Here is a 19,887-nt window from a genome sequence, read left to right on the forward strand (position 1 = left end):
GCGCTAGCCAATTGCGCCACGAAGACAGCCGTGCTCCAGTCTCACCACCGTCAGAAGATTTCTTCAGATGATCAGCCCCAAGAAAAAAAAGCGCCGCACCAACACCTGGTGAACTCGAACCTCTAACCTTTCGGTAAACAGCCGATCGCGCTAGCCAATTGCGCCACGGAGACAGTCGTGCTCCACTGTCACCACCATCAGAACATATCTTCAAAGCTATCAGCGCAAAGAAAAAAGCAACACACCACTTCCGGGAGGGCTCGAACCTCCAACCGTTCGGTTAACAGCCAATTGCGCCACGGAGACAGTCCTGCTCCACTCTCACCATCATCAGAACATATCTTCAAAGGTATCAGCCCAAAGAAAAAAAAGCGCCGCACCACCACCGGGTGGGCTCGAACCTCCAACCTTTCGGTTAACAGCCGATCGCGCTAGCCAATTGCGCCACGGAGACAGTCCTGCTCCACTCTCACCACCATCAGAACATATCTTCAAAGCTATCAGCCCAAAGAAAAAAAAGCAACACACCACTCTCAGTAGGGCTCGAACCTCCACAATTTCGGTTCATAGCCGATCGCGCTGGCCAATTGCGCCACGGAGACAGTCGTGCTCCACACTCACCATCATCAGAACATATCTTCAAAGCTATCAGCCCGAAGAAAAAAAAGCAACACAGCACTCCCGGGAGGGCTCGAACCTCCAACGTTTCGGTTAAAAGACAATCGCGCTAGCCGATTGCGTCACGGAGACAGTCGTGTTCCACTCTCACCACCGTCGGAACATTTCTTCAAAGCTATCAGCGCAAAGAAAAAAGCAACACACCACTCCCGGGAGGGCTCGAATTTGCAATATTTCGGTTAACAGCCGATCGCGCTAGCCAGTTGCGCCACGGAGACAGTAGTGCAGCGCTCCCACCTCCGTCAGAACATTTCTTCAGAGCTATCACCCCAAAGAAAAAGAAAGCGCCGCACCACCACCGGGTGGGCTCGAACCTCCAGCATTTCGGTTAACAGGCGATCGCGCTAGCCAATTGCGCCACGTGGACAGTCGCGCTCCACTCTCACCACCATCAGAACATATCTTCAAAGCTATTAGCGCAAAGAAAAAAGCATTACACCACTCCCGGGAGGGCTCGAAATTCCAACCTTTCGGTTAACAGCCGATCGCGCTAGCCAATTGCGCCACGAAGACAGTCGTGCTCCACTCTCACCACCGTCAGAAGATTTCTTCAGACTATCAGCCCAAAAAAAAGCGCCGCACCAACACCGGGTGGGCTCGAACCTCTAACCTTTCGGTTAACAGCCGATCGCGCTAGCCAATTGCGCCACGGAGACAGTCGAGCTCCACTGTCACCACCATCAGAACATATCTTCAAAGCTATCAGCGCAAAGAAAAAAGCAACACACCACTTCCAGGAGGACTCGAACCTCCAACCTTTCGGTTAACAGCCTATTGCGCCACGGAGACAGTCCTGCTCCACTCTCACCTCCATCAGAACATATCTTCAAAGGTATCAGCCCAAAGAAAAAAAAAGCGCCGCAGCACCACTGTGTGGGCTCGAACCTCCAACCTTTCGGTTAACAGCCCATCGCACAAGCCAATTGCGCCACGGAGACAGTCGTGCTTCGCTCTCACCACCATCAGTACATATCTTCAAAGCTATCAGCGCAAAGAAAAAAGCAACACACCACTCCCGGGAGGGCTCGAACCTCCAATCTTTTGGTCAACAGCCTATAGCGCTAGCCCATTGCGCCACGGAGACAGTTGTGCTCTCCTCTCACCACCATCAGAACATTTCTTCAGAGCTATCAGCCCAAAGAAAAAAAAGCGCCGCACCACCACCGGGTGGGCTCGAACCTCCAAAATTTCGGATCATAGCCGATCGCGCTGGCCAATTGCGCCACGGAGACAGTAGTGCAGCGCTCCCACCTCCGTCAGAACATTTCTTCAGAGCTATCAGCCCAAAGAAAAAGAAAGCGCCGCACCACCACCGGGTGGGCTCGAACCTCCAGCCTTTCGGTTAACAGGCGATCGCGCTAGCCAATTGCGCCACGTAGACAGTCGTGCTCCACTCTCACCACCATCAGAACATATCTTCAAAGCTATCAGCGCAAAGAAAAAAGCAACACCCCACTCCCGGGAGGGCTCGAAATTCCAACCTTTCGGTTAACAGCCGATCGCGCTAGCCAATTGCGCCACGGAGACAGTAGTGCAGCACTCCACCTCCGTCAGAAGATTTCTTCAGAGCTATCTGCCCAAAGAAAAAGAAAGCGCCGCACCACCACCGGGTGGGCTCGAACCTCCAGCCTTTCGCTTAACAGCCAATCGCGCTAGCCAGTTGCGCCACAGAGACAGTCCTGCACAACTCCCACCACCATTAAACTAATCTTCAAAGCTATCAGCCCAAAGAAAAAAAGCGCCGCACCACTCGCGGGTGGGCTCGAACCCCCAACCTTTCGGTTAACAGCCGATCGCGCTAGCCAATTACGCCACGGAGACCGTCGTGCTCCACTCTCACCACCATCAGAACATATCTTCTACGCCATCAGCGCAAAAAAAAAAGCGACACACCGTCCACGGGTGCGCTCGAAACTCCCACCTTTTGGTTAACAGCCGATCGCGCTAGCCAATTGCGCCACAGAGACAGTCCTGCTCCACTCTCACCACCATCAAAACATATCTTCAAAGGTATCAGCCCGAAGAAAAAAAAGTGCCGCACCACCACCAGGTGGGCTCGAACCTCCAGCCTTCCAGTTAACGGCCGAACGCGCTAGCCAATTGCGCCACGGATACAGTCGTGCTCCACTCTCACCACCATCAGAACATATCTTCAAAGCTATCAGCGCAAAGAAAAAAGCAACACACCACTCCCGGGAGGGCTCGAACCTCCAAGCTTTCGGTCAACAGCCTATAGCGCTAGGCCATTGCGCCACGGAGACAGTCGTGCTCTCCTCTCACCACCATCAGAACATTTCTTCAGAGCTATCAGCCCAAAGAAAAAAAAGCGCCGCACCACCACCGGGTGGGCTCGAACCTCCTAAATTTCGGTTCATAGCCGATCGCGCTGGCCAATTGCGCCACGGAGACAGTCCTGCTCCACTCTCACCACCATCAGAACATATCTTCAAAGCTATCAGCCCAAAGAAAAAAAAGCAACACACCACTCTCGGGAGAGCTCGAACGTCCAACCTTTCTGTTAACAGCCGATCGCGCTAGCCAATTGCGCCACGGAGACCGTCGCGCTACACCCTCACCACCGTCAGAACATTTCCTCAGAGCTATCAGCCCAAGGGAAAAAAAGCGCCGCACCACCACTGTGTGGGCTCGAACCGCCAACCTTTCGGTTAACAGCCCATCGCACTAGCCAATTGCGCCACGGAGACAGTCGTGCTTCACTCTCACCACCATCAGTACATATCTTCAAAGCTATCAGCGCAAAGAAAAAAGCAACACACCACTCCCGGGAGGGCTCGAACCTCCAACCTTTTGGTCAACAGCCTATAGCGCTAGCCCATTGCGCCACGGAGACAGTCGTGCTCTCCTCTCACCACCATCAGAACATTTCTTCAGAGCTATCAGCCCAAAGAAAAAAAAGCGCCGCACCACCACCGGGTGGGCTCGAACCTCCAAAATTTCGGATCATAACCGATCGCGCTGGCCAATTGCGCCACGGAGACAGTAGTGCAGCGCTCCCACCTCCGTCAGAACATTTCTTCAGAGCTATCAGCCCAAAGCAAAAGAAAGCGCCGCACCACCACCGGGTGGGCTCGAACCTCCAGCCTTTCAGTTAACGGCCGAACGCGCTAGCCAATCGCCCCACGGATACAGTCGTGCTCCACTCTCACCACCATCAGAACATATCTTCAAAGCTATCAGCGCAAAGAAAAAAGCAACACACCACTCCCGGGAGGGCTCGAAATTCCAACCTTTCGGTTAACAGCCGATCGCGCTAGCCAATTGCGCCACGGAGACAGTAGTGCAGCACTCCACCTCCGTCAGAACATTTCTTCAGAGCTATCAGCCCAAAGAAAAAGAAAGCGCCGCACCACCACCGGGTGGGCTCGAACCTCCAGCCTTTCGCTTAACAGCCAATCGCGCTAGCCAGTTGCGCCACAGAGACAGTCCTGCACAACTCCCACCACCATTAAACTAATCTTCAAAGCTATCAGCCCAAAGAAAAAAAGCGCCGCACCACTCGCGGGTGGGCTCGAACCCCCAACCTTTCGGTTAACAGCCGATCGCGCTAGCCAATTACGCCACGGAGACAGTCGTGCTCCACTCTCACCACCATCAGAACATATCTTCTACGCCATCAGCGCAAAAAAAAAGCGACACACCGTCCACGGGTGCGCTCGAAACTCCCACCTTTTGGTTAACAGCCGATCGCGCTAGCCAATTGCGCCACAGAGACAGTCCTGCTCCACACTCACCACCATCAGAATATATCTTCAAAGGTATCAGCCCAAAGAAAAAGAAAGCGCCGCACCACCACCGGGTGGGCTCGAACCTCCAGCCTTTCGGTTAACAGGCGATCGCGCTAGCCAATTGCGCCACGTAGACAGTCGTGCTCCACTCTCACCACCATCAGAATATATCTTCAAAGCTATCAGCGCAAAGAAAAAAGCAACACACCACTCCTTGGAGGGCTCGAAATTCCAACCTTTCGGTTAACAGACAATCGCGCTAGCCAATTGTGCCACGGAGACAGTAGTGCAGCACTCCCACCTCCATCAGAACAGTTCTTCAGAGCTATCAGCCCGAAGAAAAAAAAGCGCCTCACCACCACCGGGTGGGCTCGAACCTCCTAAATTTCGGTTCATAGCCGATTGCGCTGGCCAATTGCGCCACGGAGACAGTCGTGTTCCACTCTCACCACCATCAGAACATATCTTCAAAGCTATCAGCACAAAGAAAAAAGCAACACACCACTCCCGGGAGGGCTCGAAATTCCAACCTTTCGGTTAACAGCCGATCGCGCTAGCCAATTGCGCCACGAAGACAGTCGTGCTCCACTCTCACCACCGTCAGAAGATTTCTTCAGACTATCAGCCCAAAGAAAAAAAAAGCGCGGCACCAACACCGGGTGGGCTCGAACCTCTAACCTTTCGGTTAACAGCCGATCGCGCTAGCCAATTGCGCCACGGAGACAGTCGTGCTCCACTGTCACCACCATCAGAACATATCTTCAAAGCTATCAGCGCAAAGAAAAAAGCAACACACCACTTCCGGGAGGGCTCGAACCTCCAAACTTTCGGTTAACAGCCAATCGCGCCACGGAGACAGTCCTGCTCCACTCTCACCACCATCAGAACATATCTTCAAAGGTATCAGCCCAAAGAAAAAAAAGCGCCGCAGCACCACCGGGTGGGCTCGAACCTCCAACCTTTCGGTTAACAGCCGATCGCGCTAGCCAATTGCGCCACGGAGACAGTCCTGCTCCACTCTCACCACCATCAGAACATATTGCCACAAGGCAGTAGTGGGATTGGGGCATAAAGCGGTAGAGGGTCCCTGGCTAAAAGGGAAGACTACGAAGTGGATAGAGACTGGTTCCAGCCCGCCAGTGCGCCAGGCATTGTGATCGCGTGTAATCGTTGTAAATATCTGTAAATATACGTTTTCTCGTAAGATTATTGGTGGAGGTGCTGGGTACGCCTACCTGGCTTTTCCGGCAAACCAACACGGAACTTCGGAGTGGTCGCCACCTTCATTTTTCTGCAATGGCTCAACAGGCCCACCCACAAGAGCAACAGCAGCCGCAGCTGCAGCAGCCGCAGCTGCAGCAGCAGCAGCATCAGCACCAGCACCAGCACCAGCACCAGCAGCACCAGCACCAGCACCAGCAGCTGCCTCCTCTGATTCTCCTGCCTCCACGAGACCCCGGAACCTTCTCGGGCACAGGCAAGGACAAGGTGAATGTTGAAGATTGGGTCGCTTTGTACGAGCGCGTGAGCGAATACTATAGGTGGGACCCTACGTTGATGCTGGCCAACGTTGTATTTTACTTGCGGGATACGGCGCTTACCTGGTATGAGACGCATGAGTCGGAGTTGACCAGCTGGGACGTTTGCAAGCTGAAGCTTCTCGAGTTATTCAGCAGGCCATTTGGGCGACAGCAGGCCGCGAGGAAAGACCTGGAATGTCGCGTGCAGACATCGACAGAATCGTATGTATCTTACATACAGGACGAATTGGGCCTCTGTCGAAAGGTGGACGAGAACATGAGCGAAACTGACAAAATCGCTCACATATTGAAGGGAATTGCCGATGACGCGTTCAATCTGTTGATCGTTAAAGATTGCGCCACCGTCGACGCGGTTGTGAAGGAGTGTCAGCGCTTCGAGCACGCCAAGAACCGTCGCATAACCCGCCAGTTTGCGCGTCTGCCTAATACTGCAGCCACTTCGACCTGTGAAGACAGCCCCAAGTTCACGCAAGCTACATCGTCCGAAAATGTCACCCGAATCGTTCGTCGCGAACTCGAAGCAATGGCTCCTGCAGCCATCGCCTCTGACGGTCCTCAAGACAACGCATCCACCGTCTCCCTCATCCAAGCCGTCGTTCGCCAAGAAATAGCAAATCTCAGCATCACACCTGTTTGCGCTGTTCGCACCACCGAGAGCTCGGCTTCTGTTAACCAGATTCCGGTGTACCCTTCACGCTACCCTTCCCGCTACCGGAACCCTGCTGAATGGAGAACGTCGGATGATAGACCAATCTGCTTTCACTGCTCTCGCGCCGGCCACATTGCACGCTACTGTCGCAATCGTTGGTCATCCAATTCATCTTGGAACACTGGGACATGGCGTCGCTTTGAAGGCAGTTCTCGCCGCTTTTCTACTCCATACGATCCACGGCCTGCTCCTACTAACGTTCAGGGCCGAAGGTTCAGCCGGTCGCCATCACCCCAAGGCCGCCGATCTCTCTCGCCGATGATTTCTCGATCCAGGTCCCCTGCACGACCTGGGCCCTCAACCTCGGGAAACTAGACCATGCAGCTCCCGGAGGTGACGCTGCATTAACGACCCATTCTGCAAATCCTCTGTTGACGATTCCTACACGCCGCAATATTTTGGACCTTTTGGTGGATGACGTCACCGTTACAGCCCTGATAGACACTGGTGCACAAATTTCAGTCATGAGCCCTGCTCTCTGTACTAAACTGCGAAAAGTGATCACGCTTCCTATTAAGTGTGCAGTAATGCTTGCCGATGGGAGCACAGCTGCCGTTCTCGGCATGTGTACCTCTCGCGTATGTATTGCTGGGCGCCAGACCGTCGTAGTGTTCACCGTGCTTGAGCAGTGCCCACATGACGTGATTCTTGGCCTCGACTTTCTCTCTGCGCACTCCGCCCTTATCGACTGCTCGACAGGTCTTCTTCAGTTGGAACTGCCTTTTGACGCCGCTGTTGCCCATGACGCTCAAAGTCGCCTTTGTGCCACCGAGTTCCTGCATCTTCCGCCGCAAGCCGCGACTTACGTGCAGCTCGTGTGTGATCCGCCTGTGCGCGATGGTGTATATGTCGTTTCACCTATTACCGACGTTGTGCTAAAGCACTCCATTGCTGTCCCGCACACCGTGGTGAGAGTATGCCACAATCAGACCCATCTGTCTCTTTTGAACTTTGGTTTCTCCACGCATGTGCTGCCTGCTGGTATTAAACTAGGCGTCATGTCGTCCCTGCAAGAGTGTGATATTTCTGAACTGTCGGCTCAGCAACCTACTCCGCATGTCAACTTGCTCACTGCGCCCAACCTGTCAAGCATTGACATTGCCAAAATGATAGCGCCAGATCTTTCGCCCTCCGAAGCACAAGACCTCCACCGTCTGTTGACATCCTATGCGGACATATTCGATCTTGACAACCGCCCTTTAGGCCAGACATCAGTTGTGACCCATCACATCAACACCGGCGATGCCAACCCAATTCATCGCCGCCCTTACCGCGTCTCCGCCGCCGAACGCTCTGTCATCCAGAAAGAGGTCGAGAAAATGCTCGCCAAAGGCGTCGTCGAACACTCATCTAGTCCGTGGGCATCCCCGGTAGTGCTTGTGAAGAAGAAGGACAACACATGGCGGTTTTGCGTCGACTATAGACATCTCAACAAGGTCACTAAGAAGGACGTTTATCCTTTACCAAGAATAGATGACGCCCTCGACTGCCTTCATGGCGCAAAGTTTTTCTCGTCCATTGACCTTCGATCTGGTTATTGGCAGATCGCTGTTGACCCACGGGACCGAGAAAAAACAGCATTTGTAACCCCCGATGGGTTATATCAATTTAAAGTAATGCCGTTTGGGCTTTGTAATGCGCCGGCCACCTTTGAGCGCATGATGGACTCCCTTCTGCGCGGCTTCAAATGGTCCACTTGCTTATGCTACTTGGATGATATAATTGTTTTTTCACCGACGTTCGCAAGCCATCTAGAGCGACTGTCCAGTATTCTCCAAGTATTTCGCAACGCTGGTCTCCAGCTGAACTCTTCCAAATGCCGTTTCGGCCGTCGCGAAATAACTGTACTTGGTCACCTCGTTAACGCATCTGGGGTACAGCCCGATCCGGACAAAATTCGCGCATTGACTCAATTTTCCGTGCCCTCTTCTCATAAGGATGTCCGGAGCTTCCTTGGTTTGTGCTCCTATTTTCGCCGCTTCATCCGAAATTTCGCCGATATTGCGCGGCCTCTCACCGAGCTTCTTAAAAAAGACGTCCCATTTACTTGGTATTCGCCTCAGAGTGCTGCATTTTCGGCGCTCATTGCAGCCCTCACGACTACGCCAATATTAGCCCACTTCGATCAGACTGCCCCGACAGAAGTTCGTACGGACGCGAGTGGCCACGGAATTGGTGCTGTTTTAGCTCAGCGTCAGCATGGACGTGACTGTGTCATCGCCTACGCCAGCCGCCTTTTATCCCCTGCCGAGAGGAATTATTCAATCACCGAAAGAGAGTGTCTTGCTCTTGTTTGGGCTGTCGCTAAATTTTGCCCGTACCTCTTCGGCCGCAGTTTTACTGTTGTAACTGATCACCATGCACTCTGCTGGCTTTCCTCGCTAAAGGATCCCACGGGACGTCTCGGTCGTTGGTCTCTACGCCTCCAAGAATACACCTTCTCGGTCGTGTATAAATCTGGTCACCTCCATCAAGACGCCGACTGCCTGTCACGGTATCCAGTGGATCCACCAGACGCCACAGAGAGAGCTACGGAGGCTTGCGTCTTATCAATATCAGACTTTCTTGATATCGCTTCTGAGCAACGCCGCGACCCGGATTTACTTCCCATCATAGAAAGCCTGAGTTCCGCTTCTCCACCCACTTCTCTGAACTTGTATTTCCTTCATGAAGGAGTTCTCTACCGCCACAACATGCGCCCTAACGGCCCTGACCGCCTTCTCGTCGTGCCTTCCCATTTGCGTGTAGATGTTCTCCGACAGCTTCACGATGAACCTGCCGCTGGTCACCTGGGAGTCACTCGCACTTATGATCGCGTCCGGCGCCGTTTTTTCTGGCCACGCCTATATCGCTCGGTGCAAAAGTATGTTGCCAGCTGCGACCTTTGTCAACGTCGAAAACGACCAACATCGCTTCCAGCTGGCCTTCTTAACCCTATTGAGATCCCTGCTGAACCATTCTACCGCGTAGGGCTCGACCTTCTCGGGCCATTTCCCACTTCTGCATCCGGGAACAAATGGGTTGCCGTGGCGACCGACTACGCGACACGTTATGCGATCACCCGTGCTCTTCCAACCAGCTGCGCTACCGATGTCGCCGACTTTCTGCTACATGACATCATATTGCATCACGGCGCTCCTCGACAGCTCGTTACTGACCAAGGCCGATACTTTTTATCTCGCGTCGTCCAGGATATCGTACGTTCCTGTTCCACGAACCACAAGTTCACAACGGCATACCATCCACAAACTAATGGACTTACAGAGCGCCTGAATCGCACTATCACGGACATGTTGTCAATGTATGTTTCTCCAGACCACCGTGACTGGGACGCAACGTTACCCTACGTCACCTTCGCTTACAACTCCTCCAGACATGACACCGCAGGCTATTCCCCGTTCTACCTTCTTCATGGACGGGAACCCTCTCTGCCTCTTGATACACTCCTTCCCGCTGGTTCAAGCTCCCCTGTCACATACGTCCGCGATGCCATAGAGCGAGCCGACGCAGCACGACAGATTGCCCGAGAACGACTCATGCTTTCTCAAGCCTCTCAGAAAGATCGATACGATCGTCACCACCGTGAAGTTTCGTATGCACCAGGTTCTCTCGTCCTCTTGTGGACCCCATCTCGTCACATCGGCCTCTCCGAAAAACTTTTATTTCGCTATGACGGACCATACAAAGTCCTTCGCAAGATCAGCAACCTCACCTACGAGATACAGCGAGTCGTCGACGAAGCGCACTCAATGCCACCACCATCCACTGTTGTGCACGTCGTAAGACTGAAGCCTTATGTGTCACCCAACACTCCCCTTTCGTGACAAGCGCCGGGTCGGCGCTTTAACGCCGCGGGGTAGTGCCACAAGGCAGTAGTGGGATTGGGGCATAAAGCGGTAGAGGGTCCCTGGCTAAAAGGGAAGACTACGAAGTGGATAGAGACTGGTTCCAGCCCGCCAGTGCGCCAGGCATTGTGATCGCTTGTAATCGTTGTAAATATCTGTAAATATACGTTTTCTCGTAAGATTATCTTCAAAGCTATCAGCCCAAAGAAAAAAAAGCAACACACCACTCTCGGGAGGGCTCGAACCTCCAACCTTTTTGTTAACAGCCGATCGCGCTAGCCCATTTCGCCACGGAGACAGTCGCGCTACACCCTCACCACCGTCAGAACATTTCCTCAGAGCTATCAGCCCAAGGGAAAAAAAGCGCCGCACCACCACCGTGTGGGCTCGAACCTCTAACCTTTCGGTTAACAGCCCATCGCACTAGCCAATTGCGCCACGGAGACAGTCGTGCTTCACTCTCACCACCATCAGTACATATCTACAAAGCTATCAGCGCAAAGAAAAAAGCAACACACCACTCCCGGGAGGGCTCGAACCTCCAACCTTTCGGTCAACAGCCTATAGCGCTAGCCCAATGCGCCACGAAGCAAGTCGTGCTCTCCTCTCACCACCATCAGAACATTTCTTCAGAGCTATCAGCCCAAAGAAAAAAAAGCAACACACCACTCCCGGGAGGGCTCGCACCTCAAACCTTTCGGTTAAAAGCCAATCGCGCTAGCCAATTGCGTCACGGAGGCAGTCGTGTTCCACTGTCACCACCGTCAGAACATTTCTTCAAAGCCATCACCGCAAGGAAAAAAGCAACACACCACTCCAGGGAGGGCTCGAAATTCCAACCTTTCGGTTAACAGCCGATCGCGCTAGCCAATTGCGCCACGGAGACAGTAGTGCAGCACTCCACCTCCGTCAGAACATTTCTTCAGAGCTATCAGCCCAAAGAAAAAGAAAGCGCCGCACCACCACCGGGTGGGCTCGAACCTCCAGCCTTTCGCTTAACAGCCAATCACGCTAGCCAGTTGCGCCACAGAGACAGTCCTGCACAACTCCCACCACCATTAAACTAATCTTCAAAGCTATCAGCCCAAAGCAAAAAAGCGCCGCACCACTCGCGGGTGGGCTCGAACCCCCAACCTTTCGGTTAACAGCCGATCGCGCTAGCCAATTACGCCACGGAGACAGTCGTGCTCCACTCTCACCACCATCAGAACATATCTTCTACGCCATCAGCGCAAAAAAAAATGCGACACACCGTCCACGGGTGCGCTCGAAACTCCCACCTTTTGGTTAACAGCCGATCGCGCTAGCCAATTGCGCCACAGAGACAGTCCTGCTCTACTCTCACCACCATCAGAACATATCTTCAAAGCTATCAGCCCAAAGAAAAAAAAGCAACACACCACTCTCGGGAGGGCTCGAACCTCCGACCTTTCGGTCAACAGCCTGTAGCGCTAGCCCATTGCGCCACGGAGACAGTCGTGCTCTCCTCTCACCACCATCAGAACATTTCTTCAGAGCTATCAGCCCAAAGAAAAAAAAGCGCCGCACCACCACCGAGTGGGCTCGAACCTCCTAAATTTCGGTTCATAGCCGATCGCGCTGGCCAATTGCGCCACGGAGACAGTCGTGCTCCACTCTCACCATCATCAGAACATATCTTCAAAGCTATCAGCCCGAAGAAAAAAAAAGCAACACAGCACTCCCGGGAGGGCTCGAACCTCCAACCTTTCGGTTAAAAGCCTATCGCGCTAGCCGATTGCGTCACGGAGACAGTCGTGTTCCACTCTCACCACCGTCGGAACATTTCTTCAAAGCTATCAGCGCAAAGAAAAAAGCAACACACCACTCCCGGGAGGGCTCGAATTTCCAATATTTCGGTTAACAGCCGATCGCGCTAGCCAATTGCGCCACGGAGACAGTAGTGCAGCGCTCCCACCTCCGTCAGAATATTTCTTCAGAGCTATCAGCCCAAAGAAAAAGAAAGCGCCGCACCACCACCGGGTGGGCTCGAACCTCCAGCCTTTCGGTTAACAGGCGATCGCGCTAGCCAATTGCGCCACGTAGACAGTCGTGCTCCACTCTCACCACCATCAGAACATATCTTCAAAGCTATCAGCGCAAAGAAAAAAGCATTACACCACTCCCGGGAGGGCTCGAAATTCCAACCTTTCGGTTAACAGCCGCTCGCGCTAGCCAATTGCGCCACGGAGACAGTCGTGCTCCACTGTCACCACCATCAGAACATATCTTCAAAGCTATCAGCGCAAAGAAAAAAGCAACACACCACTTCCAGGAGGGCTCGAACCTCCAACCTTTCGGTCAACAGCCTATAGCGCTAGCCCATTGCGCCACGGAGACAGTCGTGCTCTCCTCTCACCACCATCAGAACATTTCTTCAGAGCTATCAGCCCAAAGAAAAAAAAGCGCCGCACCACCACCGGGTGGGCTCGAACCTCCAAAATTTCGGATCATAGCCGATCGCGCTGGCCAATTGCGCCACGGAGACAGTAGTGCAGCGCTCCCACCTCCGTCAGAACATTTCTTCAGAGCTATCAGCCCAAAGAAAAAAAAGCGCCGCACCACCACCGAGTGGGCTCGAACCTCCTAAATTTCGGTTCATAGCCGATCGCGCTGGCCAATTGCGCCACGGAGACAGTCGTGCTCCACTCTCACCACCATCAGAACAAGTCTTCAAAGCTATCAGCACAAAGAAAAAAGCAACACACCACTCCTGGGAGGGCTCGAAATTCCAACCTTTCGGTTAAAAGCCAATCGCGCTAGCCAATTGCGTCACGGAGACAGTCGTGTTCCACTGTCACCACCGTCAGAACATATCTTCAAAGCTATCAGCGCAAAGAAAAAAGCAACACACCACTCCTTGGAGGGCTCGAAATTCCAACCTTTCGGTTAACAGACAATCGCGCTAGCCAATTGTGCCACGGAGACAGTAGTGCAGCACTCCCACCTCCATCAGAACAGTTCTTCAGAGCTATCAGCCCGAAGAAAAAAAAGCGCCGCACCACAACCGGGTGGGCTCGAACCTCCTAAATTTCGGTTCATAGCCGATTGCGCTGGCCAATTGCGCCACGGAGACAGTCGTGTTCCACTCTCACCACCATCAGAACATATCTTCAAAGCTATCAGCACAAAGAAAAAAGCAACACACCACTCCCGGGAGGGCTCGAAATTCCAACCTTTCGGTTAACAGCCGATCGCGCTAGCCAATTGCGCCACGAAGACAGTCGTGCTCCACTCTCACCACCGTCAGAAGATTTCTTCAGACTATCAGCCCAAAGAAAAAAAAGCGCCGCACCAACACCGGGTGGGCTCGAACCTCTTAACTTTCGGTTAACAGCCGATCGCGCTAGCCAATTGCGCCACGGAGACAGTCGTGCTCCACTGTCACCACCATCAGAACATATCTTCAAAGCTATCAGCGCAAAGAAAAAAGCAACACACCACTTCCGGGAGGGCTCGAACCTCCAACCTTTCGGTTAACAGCCAATTGCGCCACGGAGACAGTCCTGCTCCACTCTCACCACCATGAGAACATATCTTCAAAGGTATCAGCCCAAAGAAAAAAAAAGCGCCGCAGCACCACCGGGTGGGCTCGAACCTCCAACCTTTCGGTTAACAGCCGATCGCGCTAGCCAATTGCGCCTCGGAGACAGTCCTGCTCCACTCTCACCACCATCAGAACATATCTTCAAAGCTATCAGCCCAAAGAAAAAAAAGCAACACACCACTCTCGGGAGGGCTCGAACCTCCAACCTTTCTGTTAACAGCCGATCGCGCTAGCCAATTGCGCCACGAAGACAGTCGCGCTACACCCTCACCACCGTCAGAACATTTCCTCAGAGCTATCAGCCCAAGGGAAAAAAAGCGCCGCACCACCACCGTGTGGGCTCGAACCTCTAACCTTTCGGTTAACAGCCCATCGCACTAGCCAATTGCGCCACGGAGACAGTCGTGCTTCACTCTCACCACCATCAGTACATATCTACAAAGCTATCAGCGCAAAGAAAAAAGCAACACACCACTCCCGGGAGGGCTCGAACCTCCAACCTTTCGGTCAACAGCCTATAGCGCTAGCCCAATGCGCCACGGAGACAGTCGTGCTCTCCTCTCACCACCATCAGAACATTTCTTCAGAGCTATCAGCCCAAAGAAAAAAAAGCGCCGCACCACCACCGGGTGGGCTCGAACCTCCGAAATTTCAGTTCATAGCCGATCGCGCTGGCCAATTGCGCCACGGAGACAGTCGTGCTCCACTCTCACCACCGTCAGAACATATCTTCAAAGCTATCAGCCCGAAGAAAAAAAAGACACACCACTCCCGGGAGGGCTCGCACCTCCAACCTTTCGGTTAAAAGCCAATCGCTCTAGCCAATTGCGTCACGGAGGCAGTCGTGTTCCACTGTCACCACCGTCAGAACATTTCTTCAAATCCATCAGCGCAAAGAAAAAAGTAACACACCACTCCCGGGAGGGCTCGAAATTCCAACCTTTCGGTTAACAGCCGATCGCGCTAGCCAATTGCGCCACGGAGACAGTAGCGCATCACTCCACCTCCGTCAGAACACTTCTTCAGAGCTATCAGCCCAAAGAAAAAGAAAGCGCCGCACCACCACCGGGTGGGCTCGAACCTTCAGCCTTTCGCTTAACAGCCAATCGCGCTAGCCAGTTGCGCCACGGAGACAGTCCTGCACAACTCCCACCACCATTAAACTAATCTTCAAAGCTATCAGCCCAAAGCAAAAAAGCGCCGCACCACTCGCGGGTGGGCTCGAACCCCCAACCTTTCGGTTAACAGCCGATCGCGCTAGCCAATTACGCCACGGAGACAGTCGTGCTCCACTCTCACCACCATCAGAACATATCTTCTACGCCATCAGCGCAAAAAAAAATGCGACACACCGTCCACGGGTGCGCTCGAAACTCCCACCTTTTGGTTAACAGCCGATCGCGCTAGCCAATTGCGCCACAGAGACAGTCCTGCTCCACTCTCGCCACCATCAGAACATATCTTCAAAGGTATCAGCCTAAAGAAAAAAAAAGCGCCGCAGCACCATCGGGTGGGCTCGAACTTCCAACCTTTCGTTTAACAGCCGATCGCGCTAGCCAATTGCGCCACGGAGACAGTCCTGCTCTACTCTCACCACCATCAGAACATATCTTCAAAGCTATCAGCCCAAAGAAAAAAAAGCAACACACCACTCTCGGGAGGGCTCGAACCTCCGACCTTTCGGTCAACAGCCTGTAGCGCTAGCCCATTGCGCCACGGAGACAGTCGTGCTCTCCTCTCACCACCATCAGAACATTTCTTCAGAGCTATCAGCCCAAAGAAAAAAAAGCGCCGCACCACCACCGAGTGGGCTCGAACCTCCTAAATTTCGGTTCATAGCCGATCGCGCTGGCCAATTGCGCCACGGAGACAGTCGTGCTCCACTCTCACCATCATCAGAACATATCTTCAAAGCTATCAGCCCGAAGAAAAAAAAAGCAACACAGCACTCCCGGGAGGGCTCGAACCTCCAACCTTTCGGTTAAAAGCCTATCGCGCTAGCCGATTGCGTCACGGAGACAGCCGTGTTCCACTCTCACCACCGTCGGAACATTTCTTCAAAGCTATCAGCGCAAAGAAAAAAGCAACACACCACTCCCGGGAGGGCTCGAATTTCCAATATTTCGGTTAACAGCCGATCGCGCTAGCCAATTGCGCCACGGAGACAGTAGTGCAGCGCTCCCACCTCCGTCAGAATATTTCTTCAGAGCTATCAGCCCAAAGAAAAAGAAAGCGCCGCACCACCACCGGGTGGGCTCGAACCTCCAGCCTTTCGGTTAACAGGCGATCGCGCTAGCCAATTGCGCCACGTAGACAGTCGTGCTCCACTCTCACCACCATCAGAACATATCTTCAAAGCTATCAGCGCAAAGAAAAAAGCATTACACCACTCCCGGGAGGGCTCGAAATTCCAACCTTTCGGTTAACAGCCGCTCGCGCTAGCCAATTGCGCCACGGAGACAGTCGTGCTCCACTGTCACCACCATCAGAACATATCTTCAAAGCTATCAGCGCAAAGAAAAAAGCAACACACCACTTCCAGGAGGGCTCGAACCTCCAACCTTTCGGTCAACAGCCTATAGCGCTAGCCCATTGCGCCACGGAGACAGTCGTGCTCTCCTCTCACCACCATCAGAACATTTCTTCAGAGCTATCAGCCCAAAGAAAAAAAAGCGCCGCACCACCACCGGGTGGGCTCGAACCTCCAAAATTTCGGATCATAGCCGATCGCGCTGGCCAATTGCGCCACGGAGACAGTAGTGCAGCGCTCCCACCTCCGTCAGAACATTTCTTCAGAGCTATCAGCCCAAAGAAAAAAAAGCGCCGCACCACCACCGAGTGGGCTCGAACCTCCTAAATTTCGGTTCATAGCCGATCGCGCTGGCCAATTGCGCCACGGAGACAGTCGTGCTCCACTCTCACCACCATCAGAACAAGTCTTCAAAGCTATCAGCACAAAGAAAAAAGCAACACACCACTCCTGGGAGGGCTCGAAATTCCAACCTTTCGGTTAAAAGCCAATCGCGCTAGCCAATTGCGTCACGGAGACAGTCGTGTTCCACTGTCACCACCGTCAGAACATATCTTCAAAGCTATCAGCGCAAAGAAAAAAGCAACACACCACTCCTTGGAGGGCTCGAAATTCCAACCTTTCGGTTAACAGACAATCGCGCTAGCCAATTGTGCCACGGAGACAGTAGTGCAGCACTCCCACCTCCATCAGAACAGTTCTTCAGAGCTTTCAGCCCGAAGAAAAAAAAGCGCCGCACCACAACCGGGTGGGCTCGAACCTCCTAAATTTCGGTTCATAGCCGATTGCGCTGGCCAATTGCGCCACGGAGACAGTCGTGTTCCACTCTCACCACCATCAGAACATATCTTCAAAGCTATCAGCACAAAGAAAAAAGCAACACACCACTCCCGGGAGGGCTCGAAATTCCAACCTTTCGGTTAACAGCCGATCGCGCTAGCCAATTGCGCCACGAAGACAGTCGTGCTCCACTCTCACCACCGTCAGAAGATTTCTTCAGACTATCAGCCCAAAGAAAAAAAAGCGCCGCACCAACACCGGGTGGGCTCGAACCTCTTAACTTTCGGTTAACAGCCGATCGCGCTAGCCAATTGCGCCACGGAGACAGTCGTGCTCCACTGTCACCACCATCAGAACATATCTTCAAAGCTATCAGCGCAAAGAAAAAAGCAACACACCACTTCCGGGAGGGCTCGAACCTCCAACCTTTCGGTTAACAGCCAATTGCGCCACGGAGACAGTCCTGCTCCACTCTCACCACCATGAGAACATATCTTCAAAGGTATCAGCCCAAAGAAAAAAAAAGCGCCGCAGCACCACCGGGTGGGCTCGAACCTCCAACCTTTCGGTTAACAGCCGATCGCGCTAGCCAATTGCGCCTCGGAGACAGTCCTGCTCCACTCTCACCACCATCAGAACATATCTTCAAAGCTATCAGCCCAAAGAAAAAAAAGCAACACACCACTCTCGGGAGGGCTCGAACCTCCAACCTTTCTGTTAACAGCCGATCGCGCTAGCCAATTGCGCCACGAAGACAGTCGCGCTACACCCTCACCACCGTCAGAACATTTCCTCAGAGCTATCAGCCCAAGGGAAAAAAAGCGCCGCACCACCACCGTGTGGGCTCGAACCTCTAACCTTTCGGTTAACAGCCCATCGCACTAGCCAATTGCGCCACGGAGACAGTCGTGCTTCACTCTCACCACCATCAGTACATATCTACAAAGCTATCAGCGCAAAGAAAAAAGCAACACACCACTCCCGGGAGGGCTCGAACCTCCAACCTTTCGGTCAACAGCCTATAGCGCTAGCCCAATGCGCCACGGAGACAGTCGTGCTCTCCTCTCACCACCATCAGAACATTTCTTCAGAGCTATCAGCCCAAAGAAAAAAAAGCGCCGCACCACCACCGGGTGGGCTCGAACCTCCGAAATTTCAGTTCATAGCCGATCGCGCTGGCCAATTGCGCCACGGAGACAGTCGTGCTCCACTCTCACCACCGTCAGAACATATCTTCAAAGCTATCAGCCCGAAGAAAAAAAAGACACACCACTCCCGGGAGGGCTCGCACCTCCAACCTTTCGGTTAAAAGCCAATCGCTCTAGCCAATTGCGTCACGGAGGCAGTCGTGTTCCACTGTCACCACCGTCAGAACATTTCTTCAAATCCATCAGCGCAAAGAAAAAAGTAACACACCACTCCCGGGAGGGCTCGAAATTCCAACCTTTCGGTTAACAGCCGATCGCGCTAGCCAATTGCGCCACGGAGACAGTAGCGCATCACTCCACCTCCGTCAGAACACTTCTTCAGAGCTATCAGCCCAAAGAAAAAGAAAGCGCCGCACCACCACCGGGTGGGCTCGAACCTTCAGCCTTTCGCTTAACAGCCAATCGCGCTAGCCAGTTGCGCCACGGAGACAGTCCTGCACAACTCCCACCACCATTAAACTAATCTTCAAAGCTATCAGCCCAAAGAAAAAAAGCGCCGCACCACTCGCGGGTGGGCTCGAACCCCCAACATTTCGGTTAACAGCCGATCGCGCTAGCCAATTACGCCACGGAGACAGTCGTGCTCCACTCTAACCACCATCAGAACATATCTTCTACGCCATCAGCGCAAAAAAAAGCGACACACCGTCCACGGGTGCGCTCGAAACTCCCACCTTTTGGTTAACAGCCGATCGCGCTAGCCAATTGCGCCACGGAGACAGTCCTGCTCCACTCTCACCACCATCAGAACATATCTTCAAAGGTATCAGCCCGAAGAAAAAAATGTGCCGCACCACCACCGGGTGGGCTCGAACCTCCAGCCTTTCAGTTAACGGCCGAACGCGCTAGCCAATTGCGCCACGGATACAGTCGTGCTCCACTCTCACCCCCATCAGATCATATCTTCAAAGCTATCAGCCCAAAGAAAAAAAAGCAACACACCACTCTCGGGAGGGCTCGAACCTCCGACCTTTCGGTCAACAGCCTATAGCGCTAGCCCATTGCGCCACGGAGACAGTCGTGCTCCACTCTCACCACCGTCAGAAGATTTCTTCAGATGATCAGCCCAAAGAAAAAAAAGCGCCGCACCAACACCTGGTGAACTCGAACCTCTAACCTTTCGGTTAACAGCCGATCGCGCTAGCCAATTGCGCCACGGAGACAGTCGTGCTCCACTGTCACCACCATCAGAACATATCTTCAAAGCTATCAGCGCAAAGAAAAAAGCAACACACCACTTCCGGGAGGGCTCGAACCTCCAACCGTTCGGTTAACAGCCAATTGC

Source organism: Rhipicephalus microplus, unplaced genomic scaffold (assembly GCF_043290135.1).
Source record: "Rhipicephalus microplus isolate Deutch F79 unplaced genomic scaffold, USDA_Rmic scaffold_12, whole genome shotgun sequence".
Classification (NCBI taxonomy): Eukaryota; Metazoa; Arthropoda; class Arachnida; order Ixodida; family Ixodidae; genus Rhipicephalus; species Rhipicephalus microplus.